Source organism: Hordeum vulgare, chromosome 7H (assembly GCF_904849725.1).
Source record: "Hordeum vulgare subsp. vulgare chromosome 7H, MorexV3_pseudomolecules_assembly, whole genome shotgun sequence".
NCBI lineage: Eukaryota > Viridiplantae > Streptophyta > Magnoliopsida > Poales > Poaceae > Hordeum > Hordeum vulgare.
The window spans coordinates 64,975,997-64,987,887 of NC_058524.1; the positions used below are offsets into that span (position 1 = coordinate 64,975,997).

The following is an 11,891-nucleotide window of genomic DNA, read 5'->3' on the forward strand; positions in this document are numbered from 1 at the left end:
TGCACGTTCTGTACCGTATATGTCGCGCCGTCCGCCCGCCCGTCGTATGCCCGCCATGTCACCCACACGTTGGCGGTTTGGTTGAAAAAAAAACCTAACTTCATCACGCCCGACTCCGCCGTCGCGACACTGCCGCCGCGACGTCTCGCCGACGTGGCTCACCCCCCCACGTCTCCACCGACGCCGCGAGTCCAGCACACGTCGCCTCCACCCCCGACGTCTCGTCTCCGCCGTCGCCGGTACGCCGCCGCACACGTCTCCACCGGCGACGTGACCCTCTCCCTCCGCTTCGACGCCGGCGGTTGCAGTGACCGACGTGGCACCGACGTCGAACGATGTTGATCAACCCTTCGACGACGGACAGTAAGTTTTTTCATTTAATCCATACAATTTTTCATGATTTCATTGTACATTGATACAATACCTATTGAAAGGTTTATTAATAGATCAAGACAACACCGGATATGCTGGCGATGACTCTAGTAGTGATGATGAATCTTCGTCATTGAATGCAAATAAATCACTCGGACACAACTATATGAGTCAGGATGAATCATATAGTGGTAATGTAAGTGTTGTGTACGTTGACTATAAATAATGAAAATATAAGTTATTACATTAACACTTACAATTGCTATTGAATTTAAATAGGTGCATGCTAATGATGACAATGACGATTATGACAGCGATGATCAATCTTATGCTGAAAGTGGAACCCAGGTATGTTTTAAATATGTTGTTGTATTATTACTAACATACAAATTGTATTACCACTTACACTTTTGAATCTGTACAGAGAAATACCGATGGTGACGCTGAGACGAGAACCTTACATGATGACAATGATGAGAATGATGACAATAATGAGGATGATGACAATAATGAGGATGATAACAATGATGAGGATGGTGATAATGATGAGGATGATGATAATGATGAGGATGATGACAATGCATCTAATGAAGGAAATATGAGCGAAGTAAGTTATATTACATGTTCAAATTACTCATGAAAACTAACATATCAAAAGACTGACGAACATGGTGATATGTCTTATTTTGCAGGAGGGTGTTGATGGTTCTAATGGGAACGATGAACATGTTGGCGATCTTGATTTTGACCTTGACATCAGCTATGATGAATATCAGCAAGAGACATTGGATAGGCATTGGGAAGTCATGGCCAAGACATTCAGGTCAGAAGGAGAGGCGTACATGTTCTATGACCAGTACGCCAAAGATCGTCGATTCAGTATCAGGAGGGACTTGAAAAGATTTGGAAAAGGTTCCCAAAAAGTTTTACGCATGAGGAGGTATCTCTGTTCCAGGGCAGGAAAACGACAGGCAAAATTTTTAACCATGGAAGGCCGGACCCGCAGACTGAGACCGGAGAGTCGATGTTTCTGTGAAGCCTATTTAAAAGTGAAGCTTGATAGAAAGAGCGGACTTTGGTATGTCAGTAGTTTATTCGATGATCACAGCCATGTTCTTGCAAAACCGAACGAAGTCCCTTTCCTACGGTCTCACAATGTAATCAAAGATTTCCAGAAAGCAGATATTTTAGCTATGGCAGGAGCTGGGATAAGAAAGCATATCATTTTTGATAACTTTGTCAGCAGGTACGGTTCGTACGCTAAGACAGGGTTTGGAAGGACGAAATTGTATAATATGTGCTACACGGAGAAGATGAAACTGCTTGTCCAAGGTGATGCTGACACTGCTATAGGAATCATGTTGGCTAGAAAGGACAGGGATCCAGATTTCTCCTTTGAGCATACCGTTGACGCTGAAGGTAGGCTGAACAACCTGTTCTGGTGTGATTCGCAATCACGTCGGGATGATCTTGACTATGGTGATGTCACTGTGTTCGACAGTACGTACAAGATGAATAGGTATGGAATGCCATTTATCCCTTTTGTTGGTCTCAACAATCACCGTTGCACTACGGTTTTTGCATGCGCCATTGTTTCAGATGAGACTGAAGGTATATATGTTTGGCTGGTAGAGACGTTTTTGAAAGCTAACTGTCAGAAGAAGCCCCAGTCTGTAATTACTGATGGAGATGCAGTGATGATAAGGGCTATCAGGAAGGTGCTTCGTGACGTGTGGCATCGTCTATGTTCATGGCGTATTGAAAAAAACATGCAGAAACACCTCCATCACAAGTCATTGAAGGACTTCAGGTCACTCTTGTACTACGCCACCACACATGCAGTTTTCGAGGAGAGATGGGCCACGTTTGTTCAGAAATGGCAGACGGAGAAAACGAAAACATGGCTCCATAGGATGTACAGGAAGAAGAAGCTTTGGGCTGCATCATATTTGTCTGATGGGTTATTTCTTGGTATGCGTAGTAATCAGAGGAGCGAGAGCCTGAACTCATGCCTGCACCTACATCTGGACTACGGTATGACAATTGTTGATATGATTGTACACTATGAGAATTGCATCATGCGCCTGCGCGAGAATGAATCGCATGACGATTGCGTGGCCTCACAGACTCTACCAGTAGCAGTGACTCAGTGTGAGACCATTGAGGTGTTTGCTGCCAAAGCATTCACGAAGGAAAACTTTTACATCTTGCAGGAAGATTTAAAAAAGGTACATCAGCTTGAGGTAATTGATAGATTAAGAGGAGCAGACAGTCACAAATTCGTGGTTGCTTGAAAAAATAACAGGGATCATAGGTTTAATATGGACTATGCACCAGGTAACTCTGCAGAAACTATAAAGTGCAGTTGTCGAAGTATGACTCGCAAAGGCCTTCCTTGCAAGCATATTCTTCATGTTTTGAATGCACTCAACTTACCTGCAATACCTAAGTGTTGTATCCTGCGACGGTTCACGAAGAAAGCAAGATCTGGATTGACCGTGAAGCGCACCAGCGACCTGTTTTCATGGGGTTGGACGGGTAAGGAGGCGAGAGCTAGATATAGTACGTTGTGTTGGAATTATGCCCTAGAGGCAATAATAAATGTATAGTTATTATTATAATTCCTGTATCAAGATAATAGTTTATTATCCATGCTATAATTGTATTGAATGAAGACTCATTTACATGTGTGGATACATAGACAAAACACCGTCCCTAGCATGCCTCTAGTTGGCTAGCCAGTTGATCGATGATAGTCAGTGTCTTCTGATTATGAACAAGGTGTTGTTGCTTGATGACTGGATCACGTCATTGGGAGAATCACGTGATGGACTAGACCCAAACTGATAAGACGTAGCATGTTGATCGTGTCATTTTGTTGCTACTGTTTTCTGCATGTCAAGTATTTGTTCCTATGACCATGAGATCATATAACTCACTGACACCGGAGGAATGCTTTGTGTGTATCAAACGTCGCAACGTAACTGGGTGACTATAAAGATGCTCTACAGGTATCTCCAAAGGTGTTAGTTGAGTTAGTATGGATCAAGACTGGGATTTGTCACTCCGTGTGACGGAGAGGTATCTCGGGGCCCACTCGGTAATACAACATCACATACAAGCCTTGCAAGCAATGTAACTTAGTGTAAGTTGCGGGATCTTGTATTACGGAACGAGTAAAGAGACTTGCCGGTAAACGAGATTGAAATAGGTATGCGGATACCGACGATCGAATCTCGGGCAAGTAACATACCGAAGGACAAAGGGAATGACATACGGGATTATACGAATCCTTGGCACTGAGGTTCAAACGATAAGATCTTCGTAGAATATGTAGGATCCAATATGGGCATCCAGGTCCCGCTATTGGATATTGACCGAGGAGTCTCTCGGGTCATGTCTACATAGTTCTCGAACCCGCAGGGTCTGCACACTTAAGGTTCGACGTTGTTTTATGCGTATTTGAGTTATATGGTTGGTTACCGAATGTTGTTCGGAGTCCCGGATGAGATCACGGACGTCACGAGGGTTTCCGGAATAGTCCGGAAACGAAGATTGATATATAGGATGACCTCATTTGATTACCGGAAGGTTTTCGGAGTTACCGGGAATGTGCCGGGAATGACGAATGGGTTCCGGGAGTTCACCGGAGGGGGGCAACCCACTCCGGAGAAGCCCATAGGTATTTGTGGGGGTCACACCAGCCCTTAGTGGGCTGGTGGGACAGCCCACCAAATCCTATGCGCCAAGAAAGAAAAATCAAAGGAAGAAAAAAAAAGAGGAAGAAGTGGGAAGGGGGAAGGACTCCCTCCCACCAAACCAAGTAGGACTCGGTTTGGGGGGGGGGGAGAGTCCTCCCCCCTGGCTCGGCCGACCCCTTGGGGTTCCCTTGGACCCCAAGGCAAGGTCCCCCTCCCTCCTCCTATATATATGGGGCTTTTAGGGCAGATTTGAGACGACTTTCTCACGGCTGCCCGACCACATACCTCCATAGTTTTTCCTCTAGATCGTGTTTTTACGGAGCTCGGGCGGAGCCCTGCTGAAACAAGATCATCACCAACCTCCGGAGCGCCGTCACGCTGCCGGAGAACTCTTCTACCTCTCCGTCTCTCTTGCTGGATCAAGAAGGCCGAGATCATCGTCGAGCTGTACGTGTGCTGAACGCGGAGGTGCCGTCCGTTCGGTACTAGATCGTGGGACTGATCGCGGGATTGTTCGCGGGGCGGATCGAGGGACGTGAGGACGTTCCACTACATCAACCGCGTTCTCTAACGCTTCTGCTGTACGATCTACAAGGGTACGTAGATCACTCATCCCCTCTCGTAGATGGACATCACCATGATAGGTCTTCGTGCGCGTAGGAAAATTTTTGTTTCCCTTGCGACGTTCCCCAACACGTTGAGCAGTGTATCTGCAAAAGCTGCTCATATCGCATGTCATAACCCATTCTTATTCGATAATATGCTGACATCAATGAAAGAAGTTATAGCGAATAAGGACATCTTGAATAATGAAGAACCCAGTCAGCAAAGCTTTGTGAGTAATGATGAATTTCAGCCTAAGCAGAATCATATTCTTATTCGTGATCCAGTGAAGGTGTCCACCAAAGGGGCACCTAAACAGAATATTAAAGGTCAGGGTAAGAATGCTCCTGAGGTGACCAAAAATGGAAGACCAAAAGAATTTAATGAGAAAAGCGGACGTCTATGTAGACTATGCACACTTCCAGGTCATAACAAGACCACTTGCAACCAAAATCCAGAGTACGTATATGTTTGTTATTTTACTTATGTTGTTTCGTTTCGGTAATTATTTTCTTATAACCTATAATTTATTTCATGCAGTAATTGGGGTTGAAGACAGAAGCAGTGTTATTGTAATCTTTAGATTTTTATATTTGTAATAATATTGTGTTACATAAAACAATATGTATATGTTTTTCATGTTATATGTTGTTCATTTTATATAAGACAATACTACGAGCACTTCAGCCGACGTCGATTGTGCTATTTTTAAAATGCAAAATGCATGTACCGACGCCATGACGACGCTGTGTGTTCTCGGTAAAAACCCGTCGCGTCGACCGCATGCGCCAACGTCACGCGGGAGCAGTTAACCCCGTTGTGCCGACTGCATGCGCCGACCCCGTCGTTTCTGGGCAAAAAACGTCGCGCCGACTGCATCCCCTGACGCCACGAGAACGCAGAATGCCGTTGGTTTTTTCGTGCAAAAAAAGACATCGCTAGGACTGCATGCGCCGACGTCACGCGGGGCCGTTGACCCCGTCGTTTTCCGGACTAAACCCGTCGCGCCAACTGCATGTCCCGACGCCACGCAAACGCAGAAAACGTCGCGCCGACTGTATGCACCAGAACATAGCACAATTGATAGCATTTTCAACAACAATGCGTAATATTTATATATTACTAAAACTATATAATTAGTATTACGTATAAAATGTTTAAAGACAAAATATGATAAAATCATCTACTCCCGTAGTAAACTCAAACACGCATGAATCTCCTCTGATGTCATCTATTTCTTTCTCCTTACAATCCTAATAACTTTGTCTTTAATTTCCCCAAGTGTGTTCTTCAAAGAAAAAATCAATTGCCCTATCATTAGCTCCCTCGAACCATCAATTGATCTCTGTAAAGCAACACACAAATTATTTTAGTCCACTATAAATGTTTATAGTAAAGAGTATTAATATTAGTTTTGTACATGTGAAAAAGATCGATCCCATGTATCGCCATTCCAATTTTGAAAGCAATGAAGAACAAATAATCCACATGAGTTCCTGATACATGTAATTAACAATAAATAATTATGCATCACACACATATAATACATCAACGTTATATTCAACTACATACTCACCCATCTTCTTGTTGAGGCATGTCATAGGTTTTAATAGGCCATGTGGATACATCCGGATACTGCACAGATCCGGTTGCATTTGCTTCTGCAATATCTGCTCCAATTTCTCTTCTCTAAAAATAGAAATAAAACACAAGAAACTTTCAATAAATAATGTAAACACACGATGGTTCTGCAATGCAAATATGTATTAAAACCTACCAAGTCCTCAACGAGTTTTCTAGTTGTACTGTCAAGTTCTTTTCCCATCAACGAGTCTAGAACCTGGAACTCTTCCTTTTCCTTATGCATGACGACCGTAACCCAATGGGTGTTATCCTTGTTGAGAGCCATATAAGTCTGCATAAAGAAAAAAAAGAAAATATTAACTAGATCAATGCAACATTTTTAATAGTAGTGCATTATTTGTATACATTACAACCACAAGAACATACCTTAGGTGCTTTGAAATACTCGTTCATACACCTATTTACGGGTTCATTAGAATTAGACACTTTTTGATACTCATTGCCGTTTACATTCTTATCCTTTCTATATTCAAGCAGCCACGTCACCCTCCAAGTAGGTATTATGTAACGTTCGTCTTTAGCTTCCTCCAACAAAAAAGATGAGTATGCATTCATAACCTGAAAATAATATAACAAATGTAATAATTATACTTTGTTGTCAAATATAATGTTAAAAATATAAATAACTTACATCGCCGCTTATCCATTGGCGGTTCAGAATCTGACAAGCTCTCTCTGTAGTCAAAGCGTCAGTCACACCATCATTGAAAATTTGTGTAGCTTTATGTTTCTTTGAGCGCTCACATGCGCGTACAAACATAACACTCGATTTTATTACATCGACGTCAACACTACTTTTCTTACCATCTACTTTATTAAACAATTCTGCAAATCACAAATTAAAATTAGTAAGCGTAACTCTACAATAAACTTTGTTCTACGAAAATAATATTGATTCATAACAATCTTACTCGCTTTGGCAGAAAGTTTTGCACGCTTGGGTTTAACAACAAGAAAAGGAGACTTTATGGCTCTTGATGCAGTGCGTTTACGTTTGCCAATCCCCTTTTCCACTTGCTCATCTACTCCATTGTAATGACCCGATTCATGTGATGAAATTTCATTTGTATCTAAAGACGTGACCGCCATCTCATGTGATACCTCAGGTACTTCGATAGGATCACTCCAATCACCCTTGAAACTATTCAGATATTCTGGAGTGCAATAATAAGGTACATTACCTTCGTCATCGTCCTTTTGCTTATTAATTTTATCTTGAGAAGGTGTGCGATAGTTGTCCTTATCAGACTGATAAACAAACTCCTTATGACCAAATGCACCATCATTTGTAGATTCATTAATGTCATCATATAGATTCTCTTCTTCTTCCTCCATGTTACCGGTTCTATAGAACACACCGGTTTTGTTCATTTTCTCAATCATCCTCTAAAAAATATATTTATTAACAAGAGTTATTTAAGTCAATGAAATACATTATGCACGATAGTAAAATAGTGTTGCGTCGTTACCCGTGCGCATAACTTTGGCAAGCGACGCATTTCCTTACGTATTTCCTTCAGCTCATGCCAAATGCGGTCCATAACATTACTCGCGGAAGCCTCTCATGTGTTGCTCTCTTTCTTCTTTCCACTAACAGTAGATTTTTTAGTACTTGATTTTTTATTTTTTTCAGGTTGTTCTTGAGCAATTTTTTTCACCCTATACTCATATGTAATATTGTCATCAATCTACAAAAACAATAATTAGAGATCGATAATTATACATCTAATTTAGACAATAAGTCAAACCATGGAAATGTAACATTAAAAAATAAATTTAGAGAATATGGATTACCATTCCAACACCACGACCATAATCATAGTTGTATTTGTCTCTTTTCTCCGCGACAGGTTCCGTCCAGTTCCTCATCAAGGAGCTCATAAGTGACAACGGATCATATTTTGGACCTATAATTGGTTGTACTTTCTCCCAATAGGCATACTGCAATACACCAAATAATTTAAATAATATATATCATACTGCGGTTGTACTATACGTGAGTAATAAATCGAATAATACATACCTGCAAAAGGGCAAGATTTCCATGTGGCCATTCCCTCACACGGCCATCCTCTAGAACCTTTCCAATCTCCAAAAGAAAGAATTTCAAAGTAAAATCGTTCCAGTTGAACTTACTTATCATCCTTTTGTCCTTAACTAAGGCATAATATTCCTTCGAAATATATTCATGGGAGACTCGTGCGATTACTGTTCCCAACAAAACTAGAAACGTCATCCGGACAAAGTCATCATCCGTGTTATCATTCTTCACAATTTTATTGATAAGATCATCAATCATGATCTTACCCTTTTTTGTGTCCACAAAATTAGTTGGTATTCTTTTCATACCTTTTTGTCCTTCTATTCTAATAAAACCAACTACATCAACTCCTTGTTTTTTCAATCCAAAAATAGATAACACATCATCATGCCCTATTGAAATAAGGCCTTTACTACCAGCTGACTCTTGAACCATGAATTTTTTGTTATGGCGATTGTAGCCTTGGATCAAAAAGTGAAGTAAAAATTCACGCATCTTAACGGACGGCATTTGTAACATGCCTTGCAAATCCGTTTCATAAAACGTAAATTTTTGACTTGCTTAAAGTTTATCAACAAGACTAACCCACTTCTCAACAGAACATGGAATCACATCGTCGATTTCCATCCTTCATAATTTAAACAATTTGTCACGTACGATGCAATTTATTTGATATTTCAATAATAACATGAACATTATAAACATACTTACCCAATTATAATGCCGATGAAGGAAGAACGGACGGACGAACGGTGAAGGCCGCGGCGACGCACTGACGTACGGTCAATGCCGAGGGTGACGGACGATGAAGGACGACGGCGTGACGGTGATGGACGGCGACACGCGAACGGACGGCGACGACCACGGTGATGGAGTTGTGATGGCGCGGCGTTGGGAGGGATGGAGGGCGGCGAGATAACGTCGGCGTACGGCTATGCGTCGGGGGGGGGGGGGGGGGGTGGCGAGACCACGTCGGGTGCAGAGCGAGGCGTCGGGGGCGCGGCGGCGGCGAGATCACGTCGCTGTGGCTAGGGTATGCAACGTCGCTAATCCCCGCCGTCGTGGGAAAACAATATCACGACGTCGGGTGTATTTTTTTATTTTTTCCATATGAATATTTGCAAGTCTCCTACATGAAATCTTTCCATATGAATTTGCAAGTCCCTTTCATGAAATTTTTTCATTTTTTTTCTACGCTTCACGATGAACTTCACAAGACGGCACGCCAAATTTTAAATTTTTCTGACAATCCGTGCTTTTTTTATGAATTTTCATTTAAAAACCGGCACAAACAGATGTCGGACGTAACGTAACACGCGTTTGGTCTCCGATTTCGTCGAAATTTTGCGTGGCATCATTGCATGTGCATTCTCAGGTGCCGACAAAAGTTGGGTGAATTTCATGAATGCATGCATGTACTTCATGTGCAACCCATGGGTGTCGGTATGGACGGAAGGGGTGCTACAACGCCATCTTACAACTACCCTTCATGAATTTTTTTCATTTTTTTCCACGCTTCACGATGAACTTCACAAGGCGGCACATCAAATTTTAGAATTTTCTGACAATCCGTGCTTTTTTTATGAATTTCCATTCAAAAACCTGCACAAACAGATGTCGGACGTGACGCAACGTGCGTTTGGTCACCGATTTCGTCGAAATTTTGCGTGGCATCATTGCATGTGCATTCTCAGGTGCTGGCAAACGTTGGGTGAATTTCATAAATGCATGCATGTACTTCATGTGCAACCCATGGGTGTCGGTATGGACGGAAGGGGTGCTACAACGCCATCTTGCAACTACCCTTCATGAACATTTTTCATTTTTTTCCACGCTTCATGATGAACTTCACAAGACGACACGTCAAATTTTAGAATTTTCTGACAATCCGTGCTTTTTTTATGAATTTCCTCGGTTCCGATCTTTTTATGGTCGACCGCGAAGAACTTTAGAGATAGCAGTCACCGGTAATGAACGGGCACCCTTGAGCACGTTATTGAAACATTCAACCAAGTTGCTCGTCATGTCGCCATATCGCCTACCACCATCATCATGAGCGCGTGTTCACTTGTGCTTCTCGCTGAAATTCCTTGTTAAGAGTCCTTTTCCCCCTTCGTTCACTGCTGGATAGAGTTTGTTGTGACGAGCATCGAAAGCTTTGGGTAAGGTCTTTAATGATGTATCGGCCGACGGTGGTTTTGCCCTAGTTGCCTTGTGAGAGGGGAAAGAGAGAGTCACCCTAATAGTTTTCATTACAATATATGTTTATAGTGAAGCTTTTAATTGTTTCAGTATAATGCGAAAACTATGACTTAATATAATAGCTTCAAAATATATTCATATTAGACTTGTTTTGAATAGCTTGCCATTAAAAAGTCAACTAAATTAATTAATTTATATTTACATAATATATTCAAAAGATATGAAGACATTTCTATTTGTAGTGCAATGTTGTGTTGAAGAGATGAGCATCAGCCAGCCGCAACATGCTGGTGACGTGCTAGCTGTGCGCCGCAGATGCTGCTATGGCCGATGGATTTTTTTTTAATTGTAGTCTGAGAGTCTGTAGAGTACATTTTTCTTTCCCTATGTGGGAACGTTTTTTTACAACTTCACAGAACTGTTTAGCACCAGAGTTTTACACTCGACAATAATTCATTTAATACAGATGATGAAAATTTGCACATTGAAAAATTAACAATAATTAACTCGCTTCACCATTCTGGTAGTTCCTGTATGCATGTAGGTCTGCAGCCCAAGCTCACGGGAGAGAGTATGCTCTTTGACCGGCAGTCCTAGGGAGGATGGATGTGGAGCTATAGACCAGGATGGAATCTATAGGTCTGGCCCCATAGCCGGTCCAATCAGATGAAATAATGTTCCATGTACGCACCGTCAAAATTCGGCGAAAGTTGTAACGCCAGTTGTAATGGTTAGTATCATATACTAGTATTATATATGTGATACTAATATATGATACCACATTCGTAATGCATAATATCATATGTTAGAGGGTGTTTGGATCACTAGAGACTAGAGACTAGAGACTAGTAGTAGTCATCTTTAGTCAGTAAACCTTAAAACACCCCTGACTAATGGGTGACTAAAACTAGTTTAGTCCCTAGTCACCCCACCCCCAACTTTTACTGACTAAAGTCTCTTCTCTAATTAATTGGCGGGCTCATCCTGTTGCGGGTCCATCCTCCCATGCGGGCACGCCAATGGAAGGGAGATAAATGGAAGGAAGAGAGAATAATTTAATACTGAGACATTTAATGCTGACTAGTAGTAGTCACCTTTCAAACAGGGCCTGACTACAAACTTCTAGTCTGACTACTACTAGTCACATGACTAGAGAGTATCCAAACACCCTCTTAGTATCATAGAGTGGTTCATTTATTGTCATGCAAGACATATAATAGCACATCATTTAATATGATACGGTATCATGATATGATACTCAACCCTCTCTTTCTTTATTTAATTCTATGCCACCTCATCAAAGTTGCCTAGTTGGCACGTATGATACT

General features: G+C 41.8%; 1 long non-coding RNA gene and 1 pseudogene across 1 annotated transcript; one reads left to right on the forward strand and one right to left on the reverse strand.

The window, feature by feature from the left end:
- The first annotated feature begins 473 nt into the window (after positions 1-473).
- LOC123412729 lies at positions 474-880 on the forward strand. The gene is made up of 3 exons (XR_006613587.1): positions 474-568; positions 652-720; positions 797-880. It is a non-coding gene; the product is annotated as an uncharacterized LOC123412729 (long non-coding RNA).
- Positions 881-5,907: 5,027 nt separating this feature from the next.
- LOC123408298 lies at positions 5,908-10,386 on the reverse strand (annotated as a pseudogene).
- Positions 10,387-11,891: the final 1,505 nt, after the last annotated feature.